Raw genomic sequence first — 12971 nt, 5'->3', positions numbered from 1 at the left:
CCACATGAAGTCCTTCAGGATGTGAGCTTCATCCTGGGTACATGCTCTCTTCCCTCCATCTCCTCCTACCTAAAGCTGCAACTCACTGGCAATGGACAGTTCCAGGGAAGACTGACAAATTTTAATACTGCTATAAATTGAGAAAATGAGTAGCTACTAAAATGAATTGATACTTAGACTCCACCATTTTTCTAAAAATAACAACAGTTAACAATTACCCCTGAAACTGCTTGTTAGAATATCTAATGCTCTTTCCAAAATAGTAGTTAGTAGTGTTATTGAATCATCAATTCATGAAGCCACTTGTTAATTATCATAAAGACTTCCCTGGTGAAGAATTCTGTGAAGTTATTGTCTGTCATAGGTATAGCTAACTTTTGCATAATTCCTAGGAAAAAAACATACAAATCTATTTCTGTAAATTGCATAATGGTCTTAGGGAGATTTTTTGGCTCAGTAAAAGGAAAGCAGTACATATTGTGTCCTTTGGAAGGGGTAACAAAAATTAAACAAGAATTGCTTACTTCATCTGCTAAACAGATTTAATATATTTTACTCAATGAATTTTTGTAGTTACATCTATATTGTTTTAGTCATTATTCTATTCTTGTAAGGAAATACCATGACCAGGGAAACTCTTATAAAGAAAAGCACTTAACTAGGGGCTTGCTTACAGTTTCAGATACTTAGGACATTTGTCATAATGGCAGGGAGAATAAAGGCAGGGAGCATGGTGACAAACAGGAAGACATGGTGCTGGAGATGTAGCTAAGAACTAAATCTTTATGTAGAGGCCAAGAGAATCTAATGAAGTGAACATTTCTGGTTTCTTGGAGACTCTGTTATATCATGTGATGTTTTTCTGGAACCTGTCTTATTAAAGGATGTCTTTGTTGAAGCAGACATGTGGAAGGATGTTTTGCTGAGAACAGACATGTGGTATTTTTCTGGAAATTACCTGAAAGGAGGGCATGTGACATTTTGCTAGAATAGACACTTAAGAGAATGCTTGATGTCTGCAAACAGTATAAATATAACCCAACAGACAGTGTACAGTGCTATGTGGCATTGGCTAACCTTGCCACTCTTTGCTGGTCTTCATTGGGCTTGACTGAAGCTGTGGCATTGGTTTGCCTTGCCTTCTTTGCTGATCACCATTTGTCATGACTTCACGGACAGAAATATACCAAAGAGCTTCTGGTGGTATTCCAGCAGCTTCTTGTCACTTCAGTGGACTCTAGCTCTCGAATTTCTTTTGTATCAAACTGCCATTGCTGATTAGTGAATGATGTTTTCCCATGGATGGAACTACCACTGCTGATTCATGTGAACTGAACTGCTGCTATCTTGACAATGAAAATTGGAATCTCCCAAAATAACTATTTCTAAACAGATCCACATCCACTTTTGTCCTATAAACCTTTTCTTTCCACTACTTCTGATGGGTGTTGGGCTAGAAGGGAGGTTAAAGCACTTAAGTATCTTTATAAAACTAGGTTTTGAAAAATATATGCCTGAAGACTAAGCCAGATGTGGGCTTGAGTGACATACTTTGTCACCCCACTAAACTAGTCCCTCCAAGACAATACCTTCTAAATCGTCCATTCCAATCAAGGAATTCTACTCCCTGATTACTGAGCAATAAAATATACGTGACTTTGGAGAGCATTCTTATTCAAAGCACCACATATTTAGAACAGCAATACTTTGTAAAGGTTAATATTCATAAATATTATACACATATTTGTGAATATGTGTATAATATAGTACTTGTTAGAATATCAGAATAAAGTACAATTTAGGTATGTTCTAAGCCAGGCCATATCTCTCCACATACATCAAAGAAATATATGTACAAACTACTGATCATTGATTCATGTTGAAGATGAATAAGTATCTTTTAGAGCATATCATCTCAATTTGGGCAGAACTATGCTTGATTTTCACTATTTTCAGCAACCTTAAGGAAATTGATAACTTTTTTTAAACATTATTTTTATTAATTACTTGAGAATTCTTTCCATATAATGTATCATGAACATACCTCACTCCAACTCCTCCCACAACTACTCTCTCAACATTCTCATAGCTTCCCACTGTGAAAGCTGTTAAATTCTAACACTTTCTTGTTAATTCTAACATTTTCACAAACTTGGGGGAAAGGAGGGTGATAACAGACTATTCTCAAAGAATTCTGATATAAAAAAGCACTTTATACACAGCAAATTGACTACACAGCCATTTCCCTGTAGACTTAGAAGGCAGAGGTGTGCCTGTCGTATAGGATACTAGTCAAGAGCTATTTTTATATCACGGTGCTAAGTATGCTCCATCAGCCTGCTTCTGTGGGAGACACACTGGAGCTGTGGTGCCTATTTGGTATGTCTTATCTCCATCAGGAAAGCAGAACCTCTGGAAAAGTGGATGTGAGCCTCTTCTTGAAGACTGTGTTCCTTTGGCTCCTACGGCACTTCTCACATTTCACAGGGCCAAAGGTAGCCTTGTGTTAAATCCAAATTCAATAGGAATAAGATATGTCTCTCTTATCTGGAGGGAGGCAAGTCAAATGAGAAAGCATATGAATAAATATTTCATTCAAAGGAAGGAAGAACAAAGATTGAATACTCAGTAACAAGAGTAGCTTCCTGTTCTTAAACAAAGATGGGGAGGGAATTTGTAAGAGATGTAGATTGGAACATTTCATGTAGTCAAAGAGAAGAAAGGTATATTTAATCAAAGCAATGAAGGACAAGGAGGATACAGATTGGAAGTTTCTTGATAAAAGACTACACTTCCCAGCTTCCTTTGCAGCAGACAAGGCATCTCTAGAAGGGAGGGAACAATGAAGGAAATATAAGCTATGAGTTGCAATAATTTTTGTCGCTATAAAGAGTCACAGTCATCTTTTCCTGCAGGCAGTCTCAACCGTCTTGTGATGTGAGAATATGTCCCCTTGCCATGTACTCCAATAAACATGGTCTGAATCTAAATCTAAAGTCAGATACCCCCCTTTATATGCCTTCCTTTTCTTTTTTTTTTTTTATTTTCTTTTTTGCTTCCTTTTCTTTAAACTACATTAGAAATTTAATATAAGGATGTCAAAGGCTGGTTTGGGAATTCAGAGCCCACTAGTTGTCTACACTCGCCACATGGACAGACTCTTGTCCACTCACTAGCCCTGGGCAGATTAGGCCTGGCAGGGCCACCAGTCCCTCTCAGGCAGAAATTTATGTTTTCACTCTGTCCCCATCATACTTTCCTCTAACTTCCTTGGTCCCATTCTGACACAGCCTGACCTTCTAGTTAAGAGGCTATGCTCCATTTGAGAGGCTCTGGCAAGTGAAGTAGCTAAACTCTGGAACAAGGTAATCATGTAATATAATTCAGACATATGCCATTAAGTCTGGGGGCCTTCGGGTGTTCCCTTCCATTTGGTCTTGCGACTTGCTCTGTTGAGGGCAACAAGAACTTTCCACTAGAAAGTATGGCCAAGAATTCTGAGAGTTCTTGAGGGGCTATGACTCAGATTAGCTGAAAGTCTCTTGTAAGCTTCCACTTACCCTACAGGGTTTTGACACTGGAATAAGGATTCTGGGGTGAGGTGCCCCCTACTTTTCAGATGCCTGTGATCCATCTAAAATTCGGGGTACATTCTATTCTGAATGGTTGGATTTTACCCCTGTTTTTAACTTGGTCCAAAATCTACCATGGATTCCAAACTTTATACACCCTTAAGCTTGGTTGCAAGTTAATCTACGGCCTCAATATATAATGGATAAATGTTCATTGGTATCTGGAATTCAGAAATTTTCATCTTAACTGATTTAAATAATTCCATAAAATGGGCTGGTCCCCTCTCCCACAGTTCACATCCCATTCCTCCTCCCCTTTGCCTAGGAGAGGGTACTTCCCCATCCTCCTCTGTCCAAGGCCCCTCCCCCACATGATTCCCAACTTCCTTTATCTTTTTTCACCCTTACCACTTGCAAACTCACGCAGAAGCAGAATGCCTGCTATTTCTACTCAGCCTCATGTTTGTATCTTTACAATTTGTACCTGAGATATCAAAAGATGGTTGCCTTACGCCTTTAGTGCCGGTCTTTGTTTCTGCCTCACCAAGCCTAGGTATGTCTTTACAAGAGAGAAAAAAATCCTTGTTAAGTTTCTCACATTATCTTCCCCCATCTGTAGTGTCTTAGTTAGGGTTTTACTGCTGTGAACAAACACCATGACCAAAGCAGCTCGCACTTTCTTTCTTTCTTTCTTTCTTTCTTTCTTTCTTTCTTTCTTTCTTTCTTTCATTTATTTATTTATTTATTTTATTTATTTATTTATATTCCAGTCGTTGCCCCCTGCCCTGTCTCCCCCCTCCCACAATTTCTCATCCCATTCCTCTTCCCACTTGCCTCAGAGAGGGTGCTTTCCTTTCCCCATCAGCTCACCTTACTTTTCCTAGAGCCTCAAGTCTCTCAAGGATTAAGCACATCTTCTCCCACTGAGGGCAGATCAAGGCCTCAGACCAGCTCCTGTATGTTTCTGGTTGGTGGCTCAGTCTCTGGGAGCTCTCTGGGGTCTGAGTTAGTTGAGACTGTTGGTCTTCCTATGGGGTCTCTCTCCCTTTCAGCTTCTTCAATCCTTCCCCTAATTCAAACATAGTAGTCCCTGATTTCAGTCTAATGGTTGGGTATAAGTATCTGCTTCTGTCTCAGTCAGCTGCTAGTAGGGCCTCTCAGAGGGCAGTCATGACAGGCTTCCATCAAGGCCAACTCTTAGAAGGACAACATTTAAATGGGGCTGGCTTATATGTTCAGAAGTTCAGTCCATTATCAAGACTGGAGCATGGCAGCATCCAGGCAAGCATGGTGCAGGAAGAGCTGGGAGTAATCCATCTTCATCTGAAGGCCACTAAGAGAAGACTGGCTTCCAGGGAGCTAGGCTGAGGGTCTTAAAGCCCACACCCACAGTAAAACACTTCCTCCAACAAGGCCACACACCACCTAATAGTGCCACTTCCTGGGCCAACCATATTCAAACTAAACATGCAGACACACACAAACTGGTTATGGAGATAAAATTATTTGGGGAGAGGGGTGTAAAAACAGAACAGTTCAGAGAAGACATATTGAGTGTTTGAGAACAGCTAAGAGGTAAACTCTTTTCAGTAAAAGTTAAATTTATATATAAAATTTATACATAAAATTAAATGGCTACATTAAGTCACCCATTCTTTTTGGCTTGGTTTACTAAAATGTTTCCCCATTCAAGGTCATAGATATCTTTTAATAATTTTCTAAATGTAGAAGTTCTTATCTCCGGCTCTGGCAGACCATTGGGGGTGTGGTTTTAAACGTGGGTAAAATTCCAAGCAGGAAAATGTTAGCTTAAAAATCTATACAAGGAAGAGTTCATGATCAAGTCTATGCATAGGTGATCTTAATTTTCTATAGCACACCATATATATATATATATATATATATATATATATATATATATATATATATCAGATTCAACTCTTGTTTAGAAAAATAGATATTTTTGAATAAAAGGAGGGAAGTGTTTTAGATGTCTTATCAGGAGTCTAGGATGACCTTAAATAACAAACATGTGACAATCTTAGTTGATAACCTCACTAAGATGAAAAAAACCATGTGGCTGACTGCTATCTTGACTGGTGGCCTTATCAAGATGGAAGGAGCTATGTCACTTGGTAACTATTTACTAGTATAATAAAGAAGACAAATATCATGTGACTGGACCTCCATCTTGGAACACCAGGCCTCCAAGATGATTTATTTTTTCCTTAGACTAAGGTGGCAACACTTCAAAGACACTATAAGATGATCAAGAAAATGAGGTTCCTATTTTCCCTCTGGACTCTATTTATAGTTTAAGGTTTATTTTGATACTAAAGGATCTTTAATTTAGAAATTGTACATTTTTACGGATCAAAAATCTTAGCAGGAATAAAATGATAAAATCTTAACCTTATGACTCCATATTGTCGTTCCACACCTCTAATCACAACCACAGATACTCTCAACTCAAAGGCTCAGAAAATATCTTCAACAAAATCATAGAAGAAAATTTCCCTAAGATAAAGAGGTGGCTATAAATAAATATACAAGAAGCTTACAGAACACCAAATAGAGTGGATGAAAAAAAAAAAGAAAAAATATCTTCCAGTGACATAATAACCAAAACATTGAATGTACATAACAAAGAAAGAATATTAAAAACAACAATGGATAAAGCCCAAGTATCATATAAAGGCAAATCTATTAGAATTAGACCATACTTATCAACAAAGACTTTAAAAGTCAAAAGGGACTGGACATTTGTCTTACAGTTTCTAAGATATCACAGATGCCGGCCTAGAGTTCTATATCCAGCAAAACTTTGAATCACCATAGACAGAGAAAATAAGACAATCTATGACAAAACCAAATTCAAACAATATCTTTCTACAAATTCAGCCCTATAAAAGATACTAGAAGGAAAATTCCAATACAAGAAGGGAAACTACATCCAAGTAAACACACACAAAAAAATAGATAAGAAGAGAAACACACACACACACAGTATCACCACCAACATCAAAATAACAAGAACTAACAATCATTTGTCGTTAATATATTTCAACATTAATGGTTTCAATTTCCCAATTAAACAAAGAGGCAAACAGAGTGGATGTGTAAAAAGGGTCCATCATTCTGCTGTATATCAGAAACACACCTCAGCAACAAAGATAAACATTGCCTCTGAGTAAAGGGCTGAAAAAGGGTTTTCTAACCAAATGGATCCAAAAAACAACCTAGAATAACCATTCTAATATCTAATAAAATAGACTTTCAACTAAAAGTAATCAAAAGAGATTTGGAAGGACATGTGTACTCAAAGGAAAAATCCACTAAGATGATTTCTCAATTCTGAACATCTATGGCCCAAATGCAAAGGCACTTACATTTGAAAAAAGAAAAAATTTAAGGCTTAAATTACACATCAAACCCCACACATTAATAATGGGACTTCAACACCCTACTCTCACCAATTGACAGGTCATTAAGGCAGAAACTAAACAGAGAAATAATGAAAATAACAGAGGTTATGAATCAAATGAACCTAACAGATATCTACAGAACATTTTACCCAAATACAAAAAGATTATGTCTTCTCAGCACCTCATGGAACCTTCTCCAAATCTGACCACGTATTCATCTCATGAGATGCTGAAAAAGCCTTTGACAAAGTCCAAGACCCTTTCATGTGAAAACTCTTGGAGAGATCAGAGATACATGCTGCATACTTGAATACAATAAAGACAGTATACAGAAAGACAATAGTCATCATCAAATTAAATGGAGAGAAATTTAAGGCAATTCCACTAAAATCAGGGACAAGACAAGGCTGTCTACACTTTCCCTATTCAATACAGTACTTGAAGTCATAAGTAGAGCAGAAGGACTTCTAAAAAAGATCAAAGGGATACAAATCGGAAAGGAAGAAATTAAAGTATTTAAAGATAAGGTGATAGTATACATAAGTGATCCTCAAAAATTCTACCAAAGAACTCCTACAGTTGATACATGCTTCAGCAAAGAGGCGGAACACAAAATTAACTGTAGGAAATCAGTAGCCCTCCTTTATACAAACAATAAAGGCCTGGGAAAGAAATTAGGGAAACCACATTCATTACAATAGCCACAAATAATATAAAATATTTTAGTATAACTCAAACCAAACAAGCAAATAACTGTATGACAAGTATCTCAAGGCTCTTAAGAAAAAAATTGAAGACGACATCAGAAGATGGAAATATTGCCCATGCTCATGGATCAGTAGGATCAACATAGTAAAAATGGCCATCCTACCAAAAGCAATCTACAGATTTAATGCACTCCTGATCAAAAATTCAACACAATTATTTACATATATTGAAAGAACAATTCTCAACTTCATATGGAAAAATAAAAAATCCCAGGATTGCTAAAACAGTCCTGTATAATAAAAGAACTCTTGGAGGGGAGGTATCACCATGCCTGAGTTCAACCTGTACTACAGAGCAATATTCATAAAAACCACACAGTATCAGTATAGAAACAAATAGGTTAATCAATGGAATTGAATCATCAAAGACCTGGAAATAAACCCACACACCTATTTACACTTAAATTTTGACAAAAAAGCCAAAACCATACAATGGAAGAGGGACAAATGGTGCTGGTCTATCTGGATGCCTGCATGTAGAAGAGTGCAAATTGATTCATGTTTATCACACTGAACAAAACTCTAGTCCAAGTGGATCACAGATCTCAGCATAAAATTAGATACCCTAAATCTAATAGAAGAGAAAGTGGGGAATAGTCTTGAACTCATTGGTACAGGAGACAATTTCCTGAACAGAACACCAATGGCTCAGGCACTAAGATCAACAATTAATAAATGGGACCTCATGAAACTGTAAAGGTTCTGTAAGTAAAAGGACACAGTTAATTGGACAAAAGTACAGCATATAAAGTAGGAAAAGATCTTCACCAACTCTATATCTGTTAGAGGACTAATATCCAAAATATAAAAAGAACTCAAGAAGTTGACACCAACAACCCAAATAACTCAATTAAAAATGGGGCACAAAGCTAAACAGAGAATTATCAACAGAGGAATCTTAAGTAGCTGAGAAGCACCTAAGGAAATGTTCACTGGCCATAGTCATCAGGGAAATTCAAATCAACACAACCCTCAGATTCTATCTTATGCCCAAACGATGGGGATGATATCGGAGTGGACTTCTCACAGGATAAGTTTAGGGAGGAATGGGAGAGCAGTTGCAGGAAGTGGAGAACTGAGAGAACAAGGAGGCTGATGTTGGGATATAAAGTAAATAAATTGATTAATTTTAAAAAGAATTATAAGAAGACAACTATATAAAAGCTAACTTATAAACTCTTAAAGATATTTAAAACATACAAATTAATGGTCAGTCACCTTATAAATGATCAGATTCTTTAATGTGCTCAGAACTGTTTTTAGTCATTCTAAGTAAATATATAATTAATTTACAAAGACAAGCTTGGTGGTAAAAATAAATTTATATCTCCTATTATATAGTCTTCTGTATATGTTGTCAAAGTTAAGCCCAAAACAAGCAACTCAAATTTAAGGTAAATTTAAAGTTCTTTAATGTAAAATAATATTCAAAATCATGTTCATTTTTAAATACTGATTATGAACATTAAATGCTTGTGTAAAATGGGTGAAATTTACAAATACTTGAATGGCAGGATGTCCTAAGGCCCAAGTAGTTCCCTTGGATGGAGTACAATCCCATCAGAGTAAGTTGTACACTAGCCTCATTACAGAACAACGATACACAGGGAAACAAGGCCTGCCAGCAGCCTGAGGCTTCTGCCTCCAGCTGTGTAGGCCTGACAAGATCTAACTGTACAGGCCAACCCAGACAAAAATGTCCTAATCCACAGGAAAGATGAATTGCTTCTCAAGTCTCAAATGACAGTGGGATAGATTGTCTTGTCCACTGGAAGATCCGAGTGTCTGTACCCATATGCTAAACGTCTCAAACAACAGGAGGCAAATGAGGAGGATATCAACAGGGGAACCTTGTACCTAAGGCCTGACAGGTATGGGTCCTTTGCACTAGTTCATTGGTCATGCCCTTGACCTCAGCACTGACGTCCTCTTAGCAAAGGCTAATTCTGGAGTCTACACTCTAACCACTCATGTTCCCTGATTAAAGGAGATGCCAGATAGTCTGACATCAAAGTTTTATAGAATCTCTAAGTGGTATTTGTTCCTCATGTCTGGTGTAAACAAATAGCCAATTACAGTGACCTTATCTTTCTACATAGCTCTTGTACATGGTCTAGCCAGTTATACAATTGCATTTAACCGAACATTAACTTTATATTTAACCTTATAGTAACTTATGTTAATCTTGATGTAACTTTTTTCTCATTAACTTTGTCTCTTAATGCTCCCCACAAGGTTGTACAGTTATTAATTAGCTCCTGACTTACATCCTGGATCATTGCCAACTGTTAAGTTTTATCATGACCCCTTAGATGGATCTTTCAAGTCATTCTGACAGCAGCTCCCTCCCCTTGTCAACATCTTGTCACCTTGAAGCTTGAAGCAGTTACACAGAGGTTGGTGCCCCAAACCCCTGAGAGCAGTCTGGGTGATATCTAAAAGGGAAACTAATGAACCATGGGCCATTCAATATGTGACTCTTTTTGCTAATCTGGCCATTATGTTCAAGACTGAACTGAAAGAGCTTGACTGAAGCCTTCATGGCATCACCAGCTCTCAACAAAACTTAAGAGAAGATCAGCTTAACCCTTCGGGAACACCTGGACTTTGAGCTGCAGCCCTTCTCCAAGACTAGATCTGACCCCTGGGATCTGCGCCCCAACCCTCTCCACTAGCTACACTGCTTTCACACTGACCAATCCTAACTGGTTTCAGGTGGTACCTAGACATAAGAGACCCAAGAGAATTTCAACCACAAGCCTCCTTTATAGGCTTTTGGTTTTCCTCCCATTCTGGGTCCTCCCCTTGATCTCTTCTTTCCTCCTTATAACCCTTACACTTATGGTTTTTTAACCTTCTTTTGAATGCTTTACTTCCTCCAGTGCCCAAGCAAAATGTTCCATGTAAGTTTGCTGAATGGCTCTCATCCTACCACTGCTCCATTTGTTTCAGATACATCTTCGAAGGGACCTTTTAGAAAGTCTGGCTTTATCTTCATCCTTTTGACCCCAGATTAGATACAATACTTTATAATAGTCCTCTCTTTTCTCCTATTGCCTTCCTTCACTGTCCTGTGACTTCCTGCTGTTTCTGCTAGCTTATTCTGGTACAGCACTCCTGGCAATGGGACTAGTCACTGTCATCCCAAATCAGCTTGTCTTAGGGCTTCATTGTTGGGAAGAGACACCATGATCACAGCAACTCTTATAAAGTAAAACATTTAACTGGAACTGGCTTACAGTCTCAGAGGTTTAGTTCATTATCCTCATGGCAGGAATCATGGCAGCATTCAGGTAGACACACTGCTGGAGGAGTTGATAGTTCTACATCTTGATACACACACATCAAGAAGATTGTGTGCCACACTGGGCATAGCGACAGCATAGGCGACCTCAAAGCCCACCCCACAGAGTGACACACTTCCTCCAAGGCCATACCTACTCCAACAAGGCCATATCTCCTAATAGTGCTGCTGCGTATAGGCCAAGCATTTAAACACATGGGGTTCATACCTATTCTAACCTCACATAACTCTATAGACACTTCCTCTCACCCGCTCACTCTGTCTTTTCCACCTTCCTCTCCCCTTCACCTTCCAAGGTAATCAGTCTCTGAGTTTTACTCTGTAACCATACATCTGCTTGCAGTCCTCTAAAGATTATGTTTCAAAAGTTTCTGCAAGAATGTAGGGCAACAATCACATAATCCATTACAGCCAATCAAGTTAAAACTCGATTCCTGCTAAGGGACCAGTGGATCCCCACCATCCAACAATGATCCACTGCAGGAAACAGCTAAGAAAGGATCTATTACAGCCCCTACCCCATATTTCCATGTCTGATTAAAGTGTGGAATGGTAGTTTCCTGTGATAAGACTACACTTCCCAGCATCCCTTGGAGCCAGGCAAGGCAACTTGGATGGGGAGACCTTCAGGAGGAAAAGTAAGCTTTGACATCAGGAAGAACTCACTGCCATCTTCTTCCAGAGGCAGTCTCAACCACTTATGGTGTGAGTGTATGCTCTCTTGTCATGTATGCCAATAAGCCTGGTCCTCTTTCTGCATTTCATCTCTTATAGCCACCTCAGAAATCATGTCTTGATTATGAGGAGCATGGGAAACAAGAGTAGAACTCAAACACTTTCACACCTATGGATATTGACCTTATATGCTTTTGTTTTCTCCAGCAGAGTCTAAGTTGCACCAAGTGGCAAAAACATGGATGCCACTGAATCCCATGCTTGTTATTTTGCATCTTTCTTTACACTGACTCCTTTCTTACAATCTCTGATTGATTACCTACTTCCTGCAAAAGGCCACTGGTTGAATCTGATGGCTCACCCACTAACATAATGGAGACAAGTATTCAGAACCAAACAAGAAGAGGTCACCATGGAGGAACATGGTACAAGATGTTCAAAGTTAAAAACTATTTCTAGAACTAGAGACATTTTGCCATGTATATTTAAAGTGTGTTTTTAATGTACAACAATTCTATAGAGTAAATGTTAATTATACAAGTTTAAATCACCAATTACTATCTGAAACTGTCCTTGGAGCCTTTCCTACCTAGATAAGAAGTGACTAGGTGGAAGAGATACAAAATGGGCAGTAAGGAGAAGATTTGGGAGTCAGGACTGGCTCTGCACTGATTTGCTTGGCGATTCTAGGCATGTAACATAACCTTTACCATCTCTTCTCTCCTCTAACATCAGATACAAATGAGTTAGCATCACCATATTACTGTCCCCACCATCTTTAGTGACTCATTGCTTCATCTCTTCCCTACTTGACATCTTATATTCCAACCTCAGACTCTATCTCATACTCTTGGGCTAAGGATGCATGGGTTTTTTTTTTTTTCTGTTAGTCTTTGTGTTAATTTGTCTAGATTTATACAGTTGGCCTAAGTCTAAAAGGACGCCATGACATGACCAAACAATTGACTTTCTTGGCTAGAAAATCAGCCCAGGGTCCAGGTATGCTTACAACTTATTCTTGGCCATCAATGTGGTTTTGGCTTTTCTCTCAATCTGGAGCACCGTTCTTGGGGCTGATGCTGTCCATTTTTCCAGGACTCCCTCACCCAGATATTCATGTCTAAAGGTAGATAAGGAAAGAAAGAGAAAAGAGCTGTTCTAAGATTTGTTTTATTTTTATTTCTCTCTCTCTCTCTCTCTCTCTCTCTCTCTCTCTCTCTCTCTCTCT

Source organism: Grammomys surdaster, unplaced genomic scaffold (assembly GCF_004785775.1).
Source record: "Grammomys surdaster isolate TR1022 unplaced genomic scaffold, NIH_TR_1.0 64, whole genome shotgun sequence".
Taxonomy (NCBI): domain Eukaryota; kingdom Metazoa; phylum Chordata; class Mammalia; order Rodentia; family Muridae; genus Grammomys; species Grammomys surdaster.
The sequence above is the reverse complement of the archived record's forward strand: the minus strand, read 5'-3'. Positions refer to the sequence as shown.